This window comes from Ambystoma mexicanum, chromosome 4p (assembly GCF_040938575.1).
Source record: "Ambystoma mexicanum isolate Mex_15411 chromosome 4p, UKY_AmexF1_1, whole genome shotgun sequence".
NCBI classification, from domain to species: Eukaryota; Metazoa; Chordata; class Amphibia; order Caudata; family Ambystomatidae; genus Ambystoma; species Ambystoma mexicanum.
The window spans coordinates 229,601,746-229,624,651 of NC_090927.1; the positions used below are offsets into that span (position 1 = coordinate 229,601,746).

Sequence of the window (22,906 nt, forward strand, 5' to 3'; positions counted from 1 at the left end):
CCACAGGGGATTTCTCGATCTCCCTGATGAATCCTCAGATCGTGTGGCTTTGCACTTGTGCCATGATGCCAATATGCTGCTTCCTAGCATGCGGCTTTTCTACAGCCTTTACTGGTTCCCTGAAAATAACAGACATACTGTATTTCTTGAGTTTGTATTGGGCCTGCTTATGGACCAATCATGTACCACTGTTATAGTCCAGGTTGACTGATTCACTAAGATCTCACAGTTTGTCCCATGTAAAAGTTTACCTAGGTCCCTCAGCTGGTATTAATGCTACAATGACGTCTGCCTACAGGGTCTGTATAAGGTAAGGCGAGGAACCCTCTTTTTTTGTAAGGGGGCTTGACTCCAGAGGGTAAGGCGAATGTTTTGAGAAAAGAGTGGAGTCAACAGCTACCCTGGTCATTGACGCTTGGGTAGGATTCTTTTTAGAGAAGCAGTGGAGCTAAATGAAATTAGATTCTTTTTCAAACATAAAAGGTTGAAATGTATTACATTTTCAAGAGTAGATATTTTTAAAAACGAAATATGACCATTTTTACGTACTGCCGCAACACTAGCAGTACATGTAATTACAGTCACAATTGATGTACTAACACACCTACATGCACAATCATTGCATAACCTTGTGTAAAAAATGTTTTTCTGTGCCAAGGATGGCATATTTCGTTTTTAAAAATATCTACTCTTGAAAATTTAATCAATTTCAACCTTTTATGTTTGAAAAATAATCTAACTTCTTTGTGTTCATGTTAAGAGCTAATAGATATGTGCTAATTTAGCTCCACTGCTTTTCTAAAAAGAATCCTACCAAAGCATCAATGACCAGGGTAGCTGTTGACTCCACTCTTTTCCCAATGCCTACAGGATCTTCCATCTGTTTTCATTTATCATTGGGGTTTAATGTATGCTTCATGTTTTTGGCATTGCTGTGCCTCCTTGCTATTCATTGAATTCTGACTGTCTTCGAGATTGTATCCATAATACTGATGGTGGGACAAAAATAGTTATCTTCATTGCTACTATTTGCATCATCAGTCCACTTGGTATACCTTAGTTCTTACATCAGAATGTGTGTACAGCAATGCTACACATACATTCAATGACACCTCCCCATTATGTGCGTGTTGCAACATCTATCTCTACATGCTGATTTTGGATCTACCACTTTCCCCATAGTTGTGGGTGCAGAGGATACAGTACGCATGATTCAAGATACTCATAGAAATGTCTGTGAACAACTGCAATGTATGCATGCAGTCTAAAGGTGTCAAGCAGTGACACATTGATCACATGTGTGTTCCTATGTTCCTGGGGATATGGACTGGCTGCATTCTCTGCATCTACACATTCTAGCCAATTGGAAGTGTTTTCCTTACTAAGTTGGCCTCTATATATAGGTGACAGTAGGCACCCTATATCATACAAGCTTCAATTACGATTCTGATTTCATTTCCATCACTTTTTCCACACTTTCCTTTTGAAGACATTTATGTTTGGCACTTAAAGGTGGCACAAACCTCGTAAAACCCTGTATTGGATCATCAGGAATATGAGGTGGATGCTATTATGGATTGCCAAATCCTGAAATGGAAGATATATTACCTGGTGAGCTGGAAAGGTTATGCCCCTGGGGATTGTTCTGGGAGCCTGCTACACATGGGCATGCTCCCTGACCCATGGCTTGTTTTCCTCAACGTTTTCCACCACACCTACTGGGGTCTTTGTTCAGGAGGAAATGTCAGCATAAGATACCAGCTGATCTGCAGCTCGTCATTTGCCCATCGCTGCATTATATATGGCTGGCGGGAATGCTAGTTAACAAGATAAGGACTAAGCTACATCTCCGAAGACCACGTAGTCACCATGAAGTAGTGACATCATTGAGTGGAATGATTTTAGGCTATTCAGTGCAGAGCTGTGGCGCTCCTCAATGCTCATGTGTTGTGTGTTCTTAAGTTGTTGATGGCTTGCTGAATCCTTCGTACCAGACTCTGAGTTGACTCTTGGATTATTTCTGCCTTGCCCCTTCGCTGCCTGATACACATTGCCCGACCACTTGCCTGTCTTTGTATTTCCTTTTTGCAATTTTCTTCCAGCTAACATTCTTGTCACCTGACCCTGCCCCACCTCAGAGTTTGCTCATTCAGTCTCTCGAGGTGCAGCGCTCTGCATGCTGGCTTTGTAGACTCTTCTCCCCCCTTATGGGCTTCAGCATTCTCATTTTCACCCACTATCTGCTGCTTGAACTGACGTGATTCTTATCATGTCTATCTCACAGAGGCTTTCCTCCACCCCCAAGGGAGTGTCCTAGACTCCCCCAGTTGGGGCTGTGGTAGCAACCGAGATCAAGAAAAGCATATACCCGTCACTGTGCATTAGGAAAGAGAATAGGCAATAACCCCCTACAGTGGGCAGCCATTCACATTCCTCCTTACAGAAGTAGTTTGCTAATGTCACATATATTTTATTGATGGTCCACTCCTCAAACCTTCCATTTACCATTTGTGTATTAAAGATGTGCACCATATATAACATATCAATGCACAGTACATTCAAAATGGATGCACCACACATAATGCCTATATTGTAATGGTTATTTATAATGCACTTAATACCCAGAGGTTTCTAAGCGCGGACCCGGGGATTGAAACTGTGTTGCTCCATGCCATCTTGCTTCCAAAACGAATGCGTTGCCCCTGAGCTATCCCCCTCAATAACCTCTGACAATATTCTCAGTAATGTACACTCAATGAATGCTCTTACACTCTCCTGTATAGTGTAAATCATTTAAATATGATAAATATTTAATAAAGAAACATTGATACCATTATCATCACTACACATAATACACTTCATAAGCAAAAGATTATTAATGAACAAGTAGCTATCATTGTATTCATGACTTGCCTCTATGTCTACTCATGATCAATCAATCATATCAGAAGCCTAATAGCCTCTTCAACAGTCACTGTCTACCTCATCAGATCTCTCTAGGCATCCTCAAAGAATGTACTGCCCTCTCAATACCTCTCCTCTTTCCCAACGTGATATTAAAGATGGGCAAAACACATTCTCATACTCATTATCCTTAGAAGGTGAGGAGATGAGAGGTGGTCGAGGCGGGATGCCTGGAAAGCCTATAGTCTGCACAATCTGAAAAAAATCCCCCAATATTGTATCTAAATGCCACGTATCAGAATCACGGATAACAAAAAGCAGCAAAAAATAGCAAAATATGCTTTAAATGGTTTCAGTGTCAATTGGAGTTGACCATGGTGTCATATATAGTTAATTGCAAATTGGTGGTGAGCTAAGTGCCCTAGACAGCATACAGCTTCATTAAAAGAAGTAGCTACTCTCAAATGTGAGAAGCCAGAGTCCCTTGGAGATTTACTCGGCAGAAAAACATTTTAGTGGCTTCAGAAAATTAGGCAAGAAAAAAGGAAATGCTTCTCATTCCCCTCACATGGGCCTGCATAGATTGTGTTGCCAACCAGCTTCTGGTCCTCTAGCCTCGGCTCTGACCTTTCTGCTCATCAGCTCCTTCAGGTCTGCCTGCAACTCATCCCCTGCTTCTACCCCCAAAGCCAGCATTTTTATATCAATGTGCTGACTCCTCCCATCAGTAGCAAACCATCGTATTATCAGCATCTAGCAAACTGCTTCGCATAGGCCATGCCTGCCTCACTATCAGTATTCAGCATCTAACAGGAATAAGATGCTGCTTAGATAATTTCTCGCTATCAGAATTTAGCAGGAGCATGTTGCTTGTTTATGTCTAAATCAAGGTCGACAGTAAGTTGCCTGAACCTCTCTCCCAGTTGCAAGTTGCTTTTTATAGTGCTACAGCCATGTCCATCATATCAGGCTATCGCCGGAATCATTGTAGTTCATTGTAGTTCATTACGTTTTGTTATAATTAGCGAGATCCTTTAGTTATGTTTACTATAATCAAATAGAGTGATTTGGAACACTTCCCAGACTCTTAGAGTACAGTCAGAGGTTTTGTTTACACCATCTGCTTGAGTTTTCCCAAACAAAGATATGATTGGTGCCAAACCCAGAAAACCAAACTGAACGTAATTCTCTGTTTGTAATTGTGAATTCTGCCCATTACCTGAATACATTTGTGATGCAATTGCACTGTGTCCTACCACGAATGGCTTAGGATGTGCTCAACTCTAGCATTCTGTTAAATTGTGTAGTTAGTCTCCATCTTTTTAGGCATATGTGGCATACTAACAGGGGAGTAGTGAGTTATCTTGTGTTTTTAGTTCTTTTGTTGCATTACCTTTTTCTTTCACAGGATGGGCAAAGGCCTTTTGCCCACCTTTTTGTGCTAGCCAAGCTCGCAGGGATATTTAAGAACCTTTATTGTGTTTTTTTTAGTAGGGAAGTGTTGGAGAAAAGCCTATTGATGGGGAATCAATAAAAAGGGAGATCATAATGTAGGAGTGTAAGGAAGGAGTGATAATTCAAGTTGAGTGTAGGCCTATTATTAGAGGACCCACTGCCTTGAATCCAATGTTAACCTTCTAAGCTAAATCAAAACCCCTAAATGAGCCTCCTTCGTATCACTCATAGTCTCCGGGGAGTTTAAAGTGCTCTGATGAACTTCCTTGACTTGGCCTTCTCAGAGAGTTGAGTATTCTAGTGGGATACTGTAGCCTTGAAACTCGTACCTGGGTAAGTCCTGTTTTATAACCCCTCTTGCCCCATGGCATCCCTTGATGTGTTATCAGAGCAAGACCTGTATCTTCCCCTATTGTCCTAGGGGGTTCTTCTGGGTAGAAGGTTCTGCCCCTATCTGAGCATTGTCAGGCTGCTGTAATGTTGAGCCTCCCACATAAGGGCTCCTCTAAGGATACAAAAGGCTTCAGTTGGAATTGTTAGCTTTTGCAGATACAACCAGTATCTGGGCAAGAGCAACAGAAGTCTATTGATCAGCTTTCTACCTGAAGATTTGACTCCTGCTTTCCTTTGAGCCGAGGCTCACTCCATGCATTTCAGACTAACCCTTGCCTGTTTGTTCCTTGCCCCGGACCACATGCTCTGAGGTCTTAAAAGGACTGTCCATGGTCACCTTAACTGGAACACAAAACAGTTTTTTGAAGCACACACATGCTGAGAAATGACCCTGCTTCTTTCAAATGTAGGGCCTACAGTTTATTGTAGAGTGAAAATACGACAGAGAGACTGCCTCAAGTTTAAGTGATTGAGGAGCCAGAACACTGCATATTTGTATTCATGATTTCCACCTCTCATGATCTGCCATTACAAGGGTGCACTTATGGGATACCAATAATTATCTGCTCCATTAATAAATATCTTCCCACAGATTGCATGCCGTTTCATATATACACCAGGAACTCACATGTGAACTGACCCCAAATTCTGGGTTTTAAATCATTTTATATTATCATGTGACTGCCTATCAGAAATGCTAACAGGTCCCACTGGGTCAGGAATGTGATGAGGGCACAGCCAGTACTTCAGAGCATTTGTGTTAAAATGATAAAAGACAAGTGATGAGATAATTTCAAATATTATGAATGGGACACTAATGCACTGGTTCTGCTGTATTACATATGAAGCCAACATGAAACATCATTCAATTCAAAGTTTCTTGAATGTAAAAGTATCCATTCGAAATCTGAATTTAAGTAATCAAACATCAGATTTTAAATTCCAATAACCTAAGGTGCTCATGTAAGCCTGATTGTCATCTGATATTTTGGCCTTGGAGGAAAGCTCATCCCTGACATCCAAAAAGAATCATATTAAATTGTCAGGACAAAAGGCCCTGTGTACAGGCCTTCTGAGTTAATGGGCAGCCTCCACCCTTGTAGGTTAATTTACGGAGGGGATATTCTTAAAAAATCCAAACTAAAATTCCAAGAAAATTTTATTTGTGGCTTCACATAGATTAAGATGTGGGGTGGCCAGATGGTCAGGTTTATAGTGTAGCATCAAAAGAAAATCCTTGCATTAATAAACTCAGATTCCATTAAGGCAGTTATGTGGTCTGCACCTAATGGAAGAAGAAGGGACCTGTCAAAGAATTCCAGTCAATCATGTTATTTAATTATTTATATGTTGGAGGAACAATGCTCTTTTGAAAGGAACATAGAATAGGTAAGAAATGAGATGTGATGGGAAAAATATTATAGTTATTTACAACTGGATTCAATAAGTATGGTTCTTTTAATAGTAGGATAAGTTAGGTTTGCTGATATCCAGCAATTACGATATCCAAGATAGTTGTATAACTCTTTCACATGTTTTACCCATGGTATGTTATTACTGCCTTCTTAGTGAATTACTTCATCCAACACATCTTTATACTTCTCAAGTGAAGGGATGCTCCAAATGTGGATCCAATATATGTATTTATTTATATGCTTGTAATGTGCCGACAGCCCACGGGCATCTGGGTGAAAATAAAAACACAACAGACAACCAAAGAATGGGCCAGAAATTGTCTTACAAATCTGTAATCGCTGAATGGCGAATCATTCATTTTCCGAAAGATATTACCTGAACAGATGTGTTTTCAAGTTTATCTGGAAAGTTATCAGATTAAGCATGGATCTAATGGTAGGCGGAAGAGCTTCCCAAAGAGATGATGCAGTGACTGAAAAAGATCTTCCAGGACCCCTGGAACGGGTGTATCTTGGTCCCTGCAGCTGCGGCTGAGATGACGAGCGCAAGGATCTAGAAAGGTGTAACAAAGGTACCAATGCTTTAAGATAGACAGGAGCGTTGCCTTAAAGACAGTGGTGCATCAAGGTACCCCTCTTGAAATTGATTCACTCCTGAACAGGGAGCCAGTGCAGATCTCTCCTGAATTTTGTAATATGCGATCTTCTGTGACATTCGGGGCCATGCAGACCGCATCATTCTGGATGGTTTGGCAGGCCTGGATGTTGGACTTAGATCTACCACATAGCAAGTCATTACAGTAATCCAATCTGGTTAGAATTGTAGCACAAGCTATGGTCACTGAGTTCTTTTCACTTAGATAAGGAAGGGTGCTCCGGCGAAGCCTCAGGTAATAATTACAATTCCGGCCAAGGTAGTGAACTTGGGCAGCAGAATTAAGGGAGGTCTCTATGTAAACCCTTAACGTTTTTACTTTTTTGCGGGTCACAATTTTATTGTCTTGAAGAAGAAAGTTTTTCAAATGAGGGGCTGACTTTAGCATGAGCTTGGGGAGAGCCAAAGATAAGAAGCTTGGTTTTACTGCCATTGAAACACAGGCAATTCTCCGACATCCAGCCCTCGATGAAATTGTAGATGTTATTAAGGGCTGTGGAGTCCTGGGAGTGGTCACCAGACAGCTCGATAACCAGCTGAGTGTCATCTGCATAATTGGTCAAAAATACCCACAGTTCCTCCAAGAGTGTGCAGAATGATCGCAGATAAAGAATGGAAAGCAGGGTCATGATCGAAGCAGCCTGGGGGACACCACACATAATGGCAGAGGCGGGGAAAAAAAGCTGAGCCCCATTGAATATTCGGTTCCCGGTTGGACAGAAAGGACTGCACCCAGTCCACAGCCTCCTTGGAGCAATTGCCTTGATTAAATAAACATCGAAGGAGGCGCTTGTGGATAATGATCAAAAGCCGCGGATAGATCTAACAATATCAACATCCCAGTTTTCCTTGTCTCCACATTTTTTTGAGATTGGACTGAAGATCTACCAAGGCGGTTTCCGTGCTGAAAGAGGGGCAGAAACCAGACTATCGATGATGACAGGAGGTTGCATGCATTGAAGACAGCATTGTAGTCATGTATAAGAGGGAGATCTGAGAGAAGGCATAGCCGGGGAATGTCAAACCCCTAATAATGGTTTAAGGGAAAGTTCCTGTTTGATGTAATGTAGGCCTAACTCTTCTTGGATCGGGATGGTTGAGATGTTTTTAAAAAAATGCATTTTAATTAACCACCATTTTAAGTAACCACAAGCGTCCTAGGGCTATAATGCTCCAATAATTTGGACCCATGTTGTGCAACGTAACGTGCTGATTGATTATATACTGTTAGATTCAGCCTTATTGCACCACCGCCATGTTCTCTAGCAAACCATGCAATGGCCCCACTATATCTCGGCAGGGTCAAATTGAATTTCTCGATTTGTTGTACCCTGCCTTCTTTATCCATAAACTTTAAACCCATATAATCGTAAATCCTCACTTGTTCAATAGGGGATCCATCGATTTACAAATGTAATTTTAATTGTTTATTCATGTGATATCTAAATAGCATGGATTTTGATTTAGGAATGGTTTATGATAAAACCATAATCCTTACAGAAGAAAGTGAGTAGGTTTAGCTGTTTATTAAGACCCAATGCAGTACAGCATAATTAGTAAACATTAGTATTGGTATCTTGTTTGATACCAATGAGGGTGCATCTGTTGGAACAGACAGAACAAACTTGATTGGACCATTTGTATACAGATTAAAAAGGGACGGTGCCTCTTCCACTTTAATAGGTGTCATTGTACTATGATCTAAGCCCCATCTAACAACTGATCTGTGAACAAAGTGACAAGAGTGCAATTTTCTAGGGGCAGGGAGTCTCCAGGGAAAGTAGTCATCCCCATAGCTTGCATCTGGGGATTTCATCAACAGCCCTTTGTAAGTCAATGAATGTGGAAAACAAATATCTGTAATGCTCACCTGATTCTCGCAGAGGCGCCGGTCTTGACTGGGCGACTACCGTATCTTCAAAGGTGATGTGCAGCACCCGGTTGGCTCTTTGGGCTGGACCTCTGTGCCCTGTATGCCTGACGTGCAGAGTAAGATGTCTGCAGATAGAAAATACGGGGTTAATGAACTGGGGTTATTGGGGTGTCCCTATCTCTTTCCCCTTCTCCTCTCCTGTAGACCCCCACAGGTTAACGCTCTCACCTTAGGTAAGTGAATGCCGAGCTCTCCATCTGCCTCGGGGCAGGGTGCTGTAACCAGTTTCTTCACTGGATAAGGGGAGCAGGCCTCTTGACTTCAGAGGACTGCTGTCCGTTGTTTACTGCACGAACGGTAAGTTTCGAGTAACTCAAATGTCTTTAAAGTCTTTAATAATGATGTCTCTTGTTTTGCAGGGTTCCGGCGATGGCGGATGACGGGCTGAAGTGAGTTGAAGATGGAGCCCGTGTGATGGATAGAAGCGCCTGGAAGCACGTAAGTAAGCGCTTGTTGCCAGCTTCACGATGCGCTCTAACTGTCTTTTTATTTTGCAGGTACAAGTTCGGAGCGGCTGCAGGGTGCCGGGATACCCACTGGGTTAGATGTGGAAAGGAGTAATGGCATGTGAGTATTAAAGTTCCCCAATGTCTTTAAACACACCTTGTTTTGTCTTTCAGATGCGGGATGCAGCGCCGACGGCCTCCGGAGCGTGCGAAGAGTTGGTAAACTTTTGTCTTTCAGATGCCGGAATGCAGTGTGAAGACCTCCGGAGCGCACGAAGATTAGGTAAGCCTTTGCCTTTCAGATGCCGGAATGCTAACCTGTTCTTTCTTATCTTTATAGGTGTTGCTGAAGACTGGATTCAGGATGGTAAGCCTTTTTCCTTAGGCCCAGGACCGGATGCAGAAGACACGATGAGCGTTCTGCTGCAGAGGGTGCAGAATAACCCAAAGCAAGATTCATCCACCGGGTGTGGTTTAAATAGCCTCCTGTAGTGCTTAGGTGTCTCCTTCCACAGCCAGGCCTAAGTAAGAAAAGAGTTCCTGGTAAGAAAAGAGTTCCTGCCTTCCAGAAGAGTTCCAGTGTTCTGAATCTAGGGAGTGGCTCCAGCCCCACCCAACAGGAAAAGTAGTTCCAAACAGAAGAGGATCAGAGGCTCAACTGGCAGGCAAGTAAGCAGCATGGTCTGCTGCAGGTAAGTCCACCCAAGCATTATGAGCCCGGCGCTTCCAGCGCTGGGACTGGGCATATTTATGAGCCTGGTGCCACTGGCGCCAGGACTGGGTCCAAAAGGTCCCAATTGGGACTGGTTGGCACTCGGAACCTGGGTTATGGATCTGCTTCCAAGGGAGTTGGAAAACCCTGACCTTTTGGAAGCAGAGATCATGACAGTACCCCCCCTCAAGGCCCCTCCCAAACCGGGCTTCTCCGGGGGTTTTGGCTTGTCAGGAAATGTTCGGTGAAATCTTTTGATTAGGCGAGGAGCGTGGACATATTCAGCAGGTTCCCAGGATCTCTCTTGGGGGCCGTAGCCTTTCCAGTCAATTAGGTAGAATAGTTTAGATTTGGAGATCTTGGAGTCCAGAATGCTTTTGACTTCAAACTCGAGTTCTCCAGCAACTAGGATAGGTTTTGGAGATTTGGTTAGTCGGGTTTGAGGTTGCACAGGTTTTAATAGAGAGACGTGGAAGACCGGATGTATCTTCATGTGCGGGGGCAAGTCCAACTTGACCGCTACTGGGTTTACTATGGTAGTGATGGAATAGGGACCAAGGTATCTTGGGTTGAATGTGCGTGGCCCTTTTAGAGATAGCTATTTGGTGGATAACCAGACTTGATCCCCTACTTGATAGTGAGGGGCTTCCTTCCGATGTTGATCTGCTCCTTTCTTGTATTGTTCTTTAGCCCTTTGAAGGTGAGAAACAGCTTCCTTAAAGGCTTGGGTGATTGTAGAATGCAGGTAGTCTACTGCTGGTGTTTCAAGATCTTGGAGGGGATCCAACTCCGAGGTTCGAGGGTGACTGCCGTACAAAAGAAAAAACGGGGTTTTCCCAGTTCCCGAATGGACAGAGTTATTGTAGGCATACTCGGCTATCCAAAGGATATCTTTCCAAGTTTTTTCAGTTTGTTGCAGCATGCAGCGTAAATACTGTTCCAGAGTTTGATTGGTCCTCTCGGTTTATCCGTCGGTCTGAGGGTGGTGACTTGTCGATAGTCTCACATCAATTTGAGCTGACCGACAGCAACTTCGCCAAAAATGAGAAATAAATTGACTACCTCGATCCGAAATTAGAACCGAAGGAAAACCGTGCAGTCGGACGATGTTTTCGAGAAATTCTCGGGCCAGAGTTGCTGCTGTTGGCAAGCCTTTGAGCGGAATGAAATGCGCCATCTTGGAGAATAAGTCCACGATTACTAGAATCGTATTGTATCCGGAGCATGGAGGTAGATCGGTGATGAAGTCCATAGAAAGCGTATGCCAAGGGCGAGGTGGGATGTCAATAGGGCGTAAGAGGCCTGCTGGTCTTTCCTTTTGACTCTTGTTTTGGGCGCATACTCCACAGGACATTATAAAGTCTCTGATATCTTTTTTCCAAGATGGCCACCAGAAGTAGCGCTTGATCTTTTCTGAGGTCTTGGCTATACCGGGATGACCTTCCATTAAAGAGTCGTGATAACAAGAGATTACTTTTTTCTGTAAATCTGTGCTGGGTAGGTATAACCGTTCTTGGAAATACAATAAGTTGTCCTTTACTGCAAAGTCCTTTCCCTGCAGATGCCAATTCTGTATGTCTGCTGGAGTTACAAGTTGCCTGGCTTTATCCTTAACTTCCTCTATGGATTCTGTGGCGATTACACCCAGAATTCTTTGTTCGGGAATGATTGGTACAGGTTTAGGATTGATCAAGTGTTCTTCCACTCCCATCCGAGAAAGGGCATCGGCTTTACCGTTCTTTGTACCAGGTCGATAGGTAATTATGAAGTCAAACTCGGCAAAGAATAATGCCCAACGGAGTTGTCTAGAGGATTGGGCTTTTGCGGTTTTCAAATATTGCAGGTTTTGGTGATCCGTAATCACAGTAACGGTGTGTCGGGCCCCCAGCAGATAATGCCGCCAAGCCTTAAAGGCAGACTTGATAGCCAGAAGTTCCTTGTCAGTAACCGTGTAATTGACTTCAGGAGGCGAGAATTTGCGGGACCAAAATGCCACGGGATGCAACTGATTGGTTACCGGGTCCTTTTGTGATAGAACTGCCCCCATGGCAAGGATTGAAGCATCAGTTTCCACGATGTAGGGGAGTTCGGGGCGAGGGTGTTTTAAGATTGGTGCAGAGATAAATTTAGTCTTCAAATCCTGGAAAGCTTGTTCCGCCTCGGTAGACCATTCAAAACGTTTCTTTTTCTTTAACAAGGCAGTGATGGGCTGGACTATTCGAGAGAACTCGGGGATAAACCTGCGGTAAAAGTTAGCGAAGCCTAACATGCTTTGCACACCTTTTACAGAGGATGGTGATGGCCATTTGAGAACTGCATCGACCTTCTTTGAATCCATACGCACTCCGCCAGGTGATAATATGAATCCCAAGAATTCAACTTCAGTCACGTTGAAAACACATTTTTCCAACTTAGCGAAAAGTTTGTGTTGACGCAATCTTTCGAAGACCATGTTCACGTGTTTCCGATGTTCAGATTCCGATGAAGAATAAACGAGAATGTCATCGATGTAAACAACAACACACACATCTATGAGCTCTCTGAGGACATCGTTCATAAAATATTGAAAGGCGGCCGGGCCTTTGCGTTCTGTAACGCTCACCTGATTATCGCAGAGGCGCCGGTCTTGACTGGGCGACTACCGTATCTTCAAAGGTGATGTGCAGCACCCGGTTGGCTCTTTGGGCTGGACCTCTGTGCCCTGTATGCCTGACGTGCAGAGTAAGATGTCTGCAGATAGAAAATACGGGGTTAATGAACTGGGGTTATTGGGGTGTCCCTATCTCTTTCCCCTTCTCCTCTCCTGTAGACCCCCACAGGTTAACGCTCTCACCTTAGGTAAGTGAATGCCGAGCTCTCCATCTGCCTCGGGGCAGGGTGCTGTAACCAGTTTCTTCACTGGATAGGTAGCGCAGGCCTCTTGACTTCAGAGGACTGCTGTCCGTCGTTTACTGCACGAACGGTAAGTTTCGAGTAACTCAAATGTCTTTAAAGTCTTTAATAATGATGTCTCTTGTTTTGCAGGGTTCCGGCGATGGCGGATGACGGGCTGAAGTGAGTTGAAGATGGAGCCCGTGTGATGGATAGAAGCGCCTGGAAGCACGTAAGTAAGCGCTTGTTGCCAGCTTCACGATGCGCTCTAACTGTCTTTTTATTTTGCAGGTACAAGTTCGGAGCGGCTGCAGGGTGCCGGGATACCCACTGGGTTAGATGTGGAAAGGAGTAATGGCATGTGAGTATTAAAGTTCCCCAATGTCTTTAAACGCACCTTGTTTTGTCTTTCAGATGCGGGATGCAGCGCCGACGGCCTCCGGAGCGTGCGAAGAGTTGGTAAACTTTTGTCTTTCAGATGCCGGAATGCAGTGTGAAGACCTCCGGAGCGCACAAAGATTAGGTAAGCCTTTGCCTTTCAGATGCCGGAATGCTAACCTGTTCTTTCTTGTCTTTATAGGTGTTGCTGAAGACTGGATTCAGGATGGTAAGCCTTTTTCCTTAGGCCCAGGACCGGATGCAGAAGACACGATGAGCGTTCTGCTGCAGAGGGTGCAGAATAACGCAACGCAAGATTCATCCACCGGGTGTGGTTTAAATAGCCTCCTGTAGTGCTTAGGTGTCTCCTTCCACAGCCACGCCTAAGTAAGAAAAGAGTTCCTGGTAAGAAAAGAGTTCCTGCCTTCCAGAAGAGTTCCAGTGTTCTGAATCTAGGGAGTGGCTCCAGCCCCACCCAACAGGAAAAGTAGTTCCAAACAGAAGAGGATCAGAGGCTCAACTGGCAGGCAAGTAAGCAGCATGGTCTGCTGCAGGTAAGTCCACCCAAGCATTATGAGCCCGGCGCTTCCAGCGCTGGGACTGGGCATATTTATGAGCCTGGTGCCACTGGCGCCAGGACTGGGTCCAAAAGGTCCCAATTGGGACTGGTTGGCACTCGGAACCTGGGTTATGGATCTGCTTCCAAGGGAGTTGGGAAAACCCTGACCTTTTGGAAGCAGAGATCATGACAATATCTCTTCCTTAGGGTCACATATTCCTGGGCTGAAAGATTGAGTGCTTGGTTCTGGTCAACAGTGTTTGTGCCGGGGCAAACCCCCACTTGAAGATAACTAAATGATCCATTGATTTAGATGTTCTAATAATACCATGGCAAATACTTTCCCTGTCATGTCCAAGAGTGAGATTAGTCTATAATCTTGCTGATCATTTTGGTCCCCTTTGTTAAAAATTGAGATTATATATGCTTTCTTCTGTGAATATGGTACTTTAATTGTGTTGACAATTCTATTAAATATGTACAGCAGAATTGGACCCAAAACTCATGATCTTTCTCAAAGATCAACAGGAAATGTATTGAGCCAGGTGCTTTATTACTCTGCTGTCACATATGAGCCTTACCCACTTCTTCTAGGGTAAAGGATAATGATTGATACCCTCAAAAGCCTGATGTTTACATATAAAATATATTTTGGCTTATATGTTTGCAGCCATATGACATAGGGCTGGGTGTTTTGTTCCTGTGTCATTCCCTTTAGCTAATCAGAACACATTTGAATTTTCACCTACTTAAACATTTTAAAATGGTAGATATTCATAACTTTATTTAAAAATATGCAAAATAGTAATGCTGCATAGCTAGATGTTCATCTAGACCAGAGGATTACAGTAATACTTATGTCTTTGTGGTAGCAGGCTGCTACCATGAACTATAGAATACAAAATAATTTTACATTTATGAATATTAGGAGCAGATGTGCCCCATCACCTTTTCCTTTTTCCAGAAATTAAATTCAACCAAGAAGATTGGGCATGTGTATTCTATCGGAGCGTCTGACTATGAGGCAAGGCAATGGAAATATTTGACCTATCAAATAGTGTGACAAATGCATGGGGATATGGTACATTTGAAAAGAAAAGCAGACACATGCAGGGAAGGAGATTCGATTCTGACACTGGCATTAAAAGATGCAAGGAAGGAAAACACCATTTCCAGATAGATCAGTGCAGAACTTGGACATTAACTTGAGAATTGGACCTTATCCTCAAGGAGAATATTACCTGGAACACATTTGTTTTCCAAGCGGGAAGAGAGCTTTACAGGTAGCTCCTTTGTGAGAACTCATAAAGACCAATTTTCACTCAGCACCATAAAATAACTATTCAAAATGAATAATGAAACCTGCAAATATAATGAGATAACACCTATAGAGTTATTGTCCTGAACAGCCCTTGGGGGTACAAAGAAATTGGGAGGTCATTCCCACTTGGGGCCACTACTTAAAAATGTAATATCTTAATATTTTGTGTGAAATGCAGCAGTGCCTTCTCACTGTATCTAAAGATAAGTGAGGAATGTCTGATGGTAAAAAAAAAAAAAAAGAAACATAACATTCCTGTGCACAGAGTGCAGAGGCAGATAACTTATTATTCTCAGAAAGATAATAGTATATTGTAGTTGTTAGTGTGAGTTATATCCTGTTTTCATTGTATTAAATCTGAGGGAGATTTCAATTAAATAAACACAAAAAGGTTTTTTTTTTTCTGTGTAGCTTTTTGTAAGTAAAAGATAAAGAGTACACAACATATTTTCACAGATAAAGGAAAGTAAGACTATGATTTGAGAAGGTATGTCCCATAGCCTAACGAAGACATGCTTCATAGTGTGTCATCTGTGAAATCTATAGATATAAAGAATTGAATCGGTAGGTGAAAAGGAGCTGGCCATCTGAATGCCATACAAATGGAAAATAATCCCAATATTAAAAATAAAAAAAAAGTGATCCTGTTTGCAAATTAATTTGGGAGGGGAACTCATCCTTGTATTAGAAAATAACAAAGCTATTTTCCTATCTTGGGTAGATGCACTGACATCCTTTGTGTTCTAAATTGATAGCCATGAGTTTAGACCCAACACTGCAGAATTCTAATGCAATGAATGTTAGACTGCATTTAAATCACAAGAAACTCAACACATCACATTAGCACCAGGTGGGCATATTCATATAGCTATATCTATTTGGAGGTCATTTCTCTATGCAACCTTTCTTTTGTACCATTACTTGTTTTTGATACTGGAGAAAAGAAAATGTGTTGAACTGGTATCATATGAAGTCTATTAAAGTGGGTATAGAGTATAATGTATCCAATTGCACTGAGACAGGAGTAGTTTAGAAATGGGGCCAGCTGCATGGCTAGTGGTTTGTGGCTAACCCTTAAACCATAGAGCTTCAAAAATATATAGTAGCCACTTGCACTTTGCGCTTAGCCTCTGTTTAGAAGATCATTGTTTTGCCTACAATAATTGCTTGCTATACACAAGCATGCAGTTTCATAAACAGTTATTTAAGTAAGTATTCCTAATTCAAGAGAATGTTAAATGGTGCTTTTAATCATTCATGGTCTATTTTTGCTTGAAACAGCTGACACGTATTTCGACTCTCAGTCTTTTTCAAGGCTGCATATACATTGATTACAGTCATTTGTACAAAAAGCATCCATGTTTCATTCACATTAATAGTTTCATACAAATTAAATCAAGAATCAGTGTCAACATAGTAGAGTACAATCATGTTTGTTAGTACATACCATGGGACAGGATTCAGGTAGAAAAAAGAGGGACGATAAACAGACAGATTGCTTTCGTCATCAATGTTGAAATCATGCGGCATTCAGTACATGTGATGGGCTCCATGCATGATCGAATTGTGGATGTAAAAACTAACTGATTGGCTGGTGATCCTCAAATATAGTGTGCAGTGGATAGTAGCTATGAGCGCTGGTCAACTATAGCACGTCAGAGTTCACGTTGATGTTTGCAATGTGCAAGAACCAGTATGATTTGTGCATTCACACTCCATGATCAGTGGTCTAATTTTGCTTAGGATATTGGGCCTCATTACACGGTAGGCAGTAAGGGATTACCGGTACCGGTATTTTACCAGTACCAGTAAATCCTTACCGCCTTACTACGAGGTCCCTTTTTTTGGGCTGGGGAATTTAACGCCTGCTTTTTGCAGGCGTTAAAAACCAACCTGCAAAGGGACCAGTGGAGCTAATTACGGTATAGGAATTTGCGGTACCGTAATTAGCGCCTTCCCTAATCCCATAGAGCCCTATGGGGCAAAAATGGGAATGGGGAAGGGCAATGGAGGAAGGGGGAATTACCGCCCCACCAACCTTGGAATGGGGCGGTAATTGCCCTTTCCACCAAGGCGGTGCCGGTATTTTACCGGCATGAACCATAGCGCTAATAGCTAATAGCGCCATGGTTCACCGCCTACCGTGTAATGAGGCCCATTGACTCTTATGTGAAGCTTATTACTTGTCTCAGTTGGTCTATGTACTCCAGATGTCTAAAAGGGTGGGTACATATATTAAGACAGGCTCTAGTACCTGAAAAGGAGCAGATGATTCAACATTGTTATAAAGTGATGTACTACCGATTTATGGAGGTCTCCCAAATTAAATAGCATTGCTGGTTGGTCGTTGTCAACAAACAATCATTACTTGTTTTTGATACTGGAGAAAATAAAATGTGTGGAACTGGTATTATATAATATGACATGATATGGTATGGCATGTATAACGTGCCTGTACAAAAGTGTTTCTATGTGTGTCATCTATTGATTGAATCTGGTTTTGCAAATGTGAACTAGAAAGACCTTCAATATATTGGCTGATAAGCAGCATTGTGTTTACAGTCTTCAGTGCTGTTTAGAGGTGGACTTGCATCATTTAGGATTCACATTGTTAAAAACTTTCTTAATAGTGCTGTTGTGTGACTGAACACATATTGTATTTAGTGGGATTGTCCCAGGCTGGCCATGTTTAACTGAGTAATGAAGCCCAAGAACTGTATACCTTATGTCTTGTAGCGACTTTCCCTGCATAAAGTAAGGGACCACCATTGCATTGATTTTATTTCATTAAAACAAAATACTAATTCATTAATGATCCTTTTTTATTGTCACCAGAATTGTGGGGTGGGATTGTGTATCTGGATGCCTGCTTAGTGAAGCAAGCCAAAATATACACAGCTGTTAATATCTGCCACACTGCCATGTTAGGATCGGGGATCGGGCATTGATGTCATGGTGGCTTAGCGGTTCAACAACTAAGCTGGAGATGGTGACAGAAAGTTCCCGTGCTTGCAAAACTGAGCATGTGGAGTATTCCCTCTTGATTTTCACTGTTGTCAAATAGCTTTCTTTCGTCATTCTCTGCCATTGGATCCATGCTGGGTGCTGTGCACCTTAAGTGCACCCGCTAGCAGGACCACTCCTGCAGTAGATCTGTGGTCGTGATTGACACTCCCTGACATTTCCTTGCAGCTATCTCCAACACTGAGATTTAATTATGGGTCTGATTTTCTTGGATGTTTGAGGTTGCTTCCCCTATCTAATGACACTGCACAAAGTTCCCCCCTTTCCACCATGGCAACAATAGGTCTCCCGGTGTGCGGAGGTGCCGGGAATAGATTGTTGGCTTTCTGAAAATCCTCTGTAACAATCCTCCTGGGATTGCATCACATTGCTGAAGGAGCTTCCCTTTCTGTCCGAGTTTCCCAGTAGTTCTCAATGGGTGCCTTAGAGGTGACTTCAACACACTCATCAGTGAACTAAGCACACTTTCTCATTTTGGTTGGGCAACAATTATAGAGTTTCTCACCACAATGAACTTGAAAAGTACTACATTTAATATTGTGTTGAAACAGTGCTTCAGATGGTAAAGTCAAGAAAATCAAATATCGACAGAGCTAACAGAGTGATTTTTGAGTGGCATGGATGTTAAAAATTCCCAAGACACAAAGCTGATCTGTAGCCACAGCAAATGTTTAAATGAGTGCTTTTAGTTGATTGAGCTGAGCCATTTTCATGTGAGGGTGGATTTAGCATACTATGCAATTAGTTCAGAGTTTGGAGGGATAACATTTATTTTAAAACAAGCGGGTGACCACCTACTACCTCTAAAGGAGATTGGGGTTGTGAAGCCAAAGTGGTATTTTGAAAATCATTGAGAACCCTCCACACCTTCCTTCTGGTATGTTGACACATTATAAAGAACATTCCTGTGGCATCAGTGTGCTGAGAATAGGATGAAGAATGTCTTGAATATACAAGCATCTCCAAATGCCATCAAGTGTAAATTATAGCCCATTAACATTCCGTGGATGTGCACAGCCAACATGCAGCTGCCCCAGTTACGCACAATTGGATCTCTATTCCATCGCATTAAGTTATTGTGAGAGGTCTTCTACACGACTCAAGAAAATAGAGGCTGGCTTGTAAGGGCAGGCATTATTGCCAATCCCAAAGACACCGGAACATTAAGATCTCCCAGGATACACTGGCAAAAACAGCCAACAATAAGGATTGCACATTTCTCTAGTCCCTTACACTGTGTGCCCAATCAGACTTGCTTGTTAGTGAAAGCTATTTTTATTGTTCTGGTTCCTGGGCCTAGATAGCCCAGACTTCCTGTATGTCATTGTGCTCCAGCAGCACAGCATGCAACGGGACAGGCAGTATAATCCTGAACATTTTAGCATCATTCCACTACAGACTTTCCTCTGATTGCCTTTAGTCGGGATAGTCAATGGTGGGAGGAAGAGGCTGTTAGAGCAATGGTGCAACCAGCTGGAAGTGGCTGCCATCTTCCTGCAGCGTAGCGAGGAGCACGTGCAATTCGGGCAGGTCTGCTTTGTTAGACTCACTTGATTGCAATGAAAATAGGTTTTAAACGTTGATATGGGTTCTCATCAGCAGGTGATGCAAAATCCTATTCTGACCATAGGAAGTACAAGTGGAAGTAATTGCCAGTGCTGCCTGTTCCTGTGCATCTCAGACTTCCCCACCCCTCCCTCACCTGTATCCCTCCTTCACACTCCAGATATCTGCAACGGAGATATGGGCACAATATGCAGTTCTCTGGACAATCATTAACACCAACAGACCACAACGGTGATAGGGGCAATATAAATGATTCTTACATTACATTACATCTTCTACTATAACTTTGTTTTCTACTTTTGCCTTTAAGGTTTTAACTTCTGCTGAATTCCTGGCCAACAACTCTATACATCTAATTGTCCTCAATTGCGTGGGCTGCCATCAGTGCCTAAAACAGAAACTAATATCACAAGAGTGGATCCATCATATCAGCAAAGTGTCAAAGCAAAAATGTTGCCTCTCCTTTAACTTGCAACCAATGTCCTTGTGACGAATCAACTTCCGGGGCACCAGTGGTACAGGGATGAACATTGATTTCTAAACCATACATCTGCCCCACACCTCTAGTACACCAGAAGGGATACAAACAGATTGGCATGCAAGTGAATTATAAACCTCGCAGTCCAATTTTGGTAACGTGGACGGAACAGCAGGCTTATCTCTGCAACGTCGTGGATGATTGGTTGGATGCAACACAGCAAAAATACAATTATTACCCAATGATAAAAGGGACTGTCCAGTCAAGGTTGTATACAAATATCTACTTTATTATCACTACAACAGACAGTTCTAGCACACTACAAAATAAAACCCTAGAAAGGAACATAGAGGACAAACAGTTTTATGAAGGAAAGGGATGAACTCGGATATTGACAGGAGAGCAGTTGGTAAAGTGATCAGTCTTACTGTTAAAGAGTATGTGGTTTCAGCACCAAAGGGGCAAGGGTCGTAACTGTCTCTAGGGACCTTCGGAGAAGGACGGGGGGCAGAACCACAATGTACCTGGTGCTGATGAAATTCTTGATGCTCAACAACGTAGAGGCGGTTCCAGAGCGCTTTGCAGCTCCTGAGACAGAGATTGAGATGGGCGGCAGTTGCTGGAATCAGGCGGCAGGCAGTTTTTTTATTAACACCTGTTATTTCGTTCGTTAAGTTTATTTCGGGACTACAAAACATTCCCTCAAATAAAACAGCAGTATGAACAACATAATTACAAATCACAAAAATAATATTCTAACACCATAAAAACATTTAAAAAATACACAAGAAAACCACTTCAAACACATTTAAATAACATGTCCTCATAGATAGTACATTCTTTAAAAAAAAAAAAACACCTGTTATGTAATGAGTAGATGAGAAATGGCCAGGTATGCTTTTCTGTCTGTAAGCCAATTTTTCATGCATTAATGTTTACAATATTTGCAGAAGAAGCCGAACATATGTGTCATGTTACAGGGCTTTTATACTCCACCAAAACACCACTGTGGCCTGCAGGCGTTTCCGAAGGAGGTTTCTAGGACCGATCTGTGAAAGAAAGACAATATTAGAGGAGAAGAGCTGAGGAGGTGGGAAGGGAAGAGGCAAGGTCGAGACATCCTTGTGGAGAGTGTGTTGGGCCTAGTACCTACAGGCTCTATGTAAACGTTGTAGCAAAGTAATAGTCATGTGTTTGTTTTAAGTGTCACAATGAGCATCAAAGGCAGATTGTCAATGTCTAATGGTGTTTTAGGTGTGTGTGGAAGTGAGAACGTGCTGCTCATTAATATCAAGGGATATACAGAGCGCCTGGGGACCAATTCCGTTGGTGACGGTGCGCTATACAAGTACCGCTAACATAACATAACATGCAAGCTGAAATCGGCCATGCCACTGTGAGCATGCCAGTGGCGCGGGTGCACACACATTGACGTACTTGCATCATTCGGGCAGGTCTACTCAAGAATTCAGCTCTCTAGAGAGATTTCACAGCACGGCACAGCCCTGGCACTCAAAGCCCACAGCTCGTTTGGGCCTATTTCACTGATACAATATTATTACACGTTGCTTCCACAACACCACAATAGGCAATCTTCCTGCTTCGATCCAGGCAATCAAAATCGGGATTGCCTTCTTGCGAGAACTCAAAGTAACAATCAAAAAGTGATGTAGTGAAAGCTCTGAGTCAATCACCAGGACTAGGAGTCCCTCGGGCAGCCTTCCATGCTATTGCTTTTAGCGTGTCTGCGCCATTAGAGAGAGAGAGCGCCTGTATGCAAATCTGTCAAACCTTTTGTGATTTCTTAGAGTTATAAAAAAAAGACTCATCTTGAACTTGTTTGCTCACAGCTGTGCAGTTGTACTGTTTACGGTGCTTGGGTATCCTCATTGTCATAAAAATGTGAAGATATACACATCATATACGAACAGGGCAGACAACCTTCCCTCCCTTGCTCAATCAATGCCAAATGCTTCATTATAAAAGGACGAATTTGCCTCGCAACCTCTACAGTTTTGCATACTGTAGAAAATAAAAAAATGTCAGAGAGGTCTGTTTCCTTTACCTAAATAGGAATAGACAGGAGCAAACCACTGATCATGAAATCCACCAAAATGGCATGTTTCTACGGTTCCATGTAATTTCATCGAGGGATGTTTTTTTTCGCGGGGCTTTTACCGCAGATTTATTTACGAAAAAACTCATCGAATTTTATTTTTTTATTTTTGGGGTTTCCCCCAAAGCCCCTCATCACGTTTAATTTTTGTACTATTCTCGAACACCCACACCCCATAATGTATATATTTGTCTTAGCCACCTAAAAATTCGATTCATTTTTTTTAGTTAAAAAAATCATGGTAAAAACCCCCGCGAAAAAACATCCTGCGATGAAAGGACATTGAACCATTTCTACATGTGTCTACATCATGCGATTATTTGCATACTAAGGGATCAGCAATGTATTGTTAACAGAAAAGAGTTTTTTTGTACTAATTAATAATGTATAAAAGGGAAAAGGTGGATTTAAAGAAAGGGAGGAATGGGGAGTGGATTCCCCTGTAAAGACAAAATAAATAAATAAATACAAAATAAAAGAAACAACACTACTTTCCAGAGGGGGTGGGGGGAACTGCCTACACAAATAACCCCAACATATTTATTTATTTTTCCATTTATAAAGCGTACTAAGCACTGAGGCATCAAGGAGCTGTTACATAACCAGTTATTTGTAAAGACAGAACATGTGCAGGAAGTCAATGTATCACGTTACAGGATCAACATTCATGCAAATAGTCA

General features: G+C 42.4%; 1 protein-coding gene across 2 annotated transcripts in view; it reads left to right on the top strand.

Annotated features, from left to right (window-relative positions):
- The window catches only part of PKHD1 (PKHD1 ciliary IPT domain containing fibrocystin/polyductin), a 4,356,595-nt gene that overhangs the window by 613,513 nt on the left and 3,720,176 nt on the right, over positions 1-22,906 (top strand). The window lies entirely within an intron of this gene.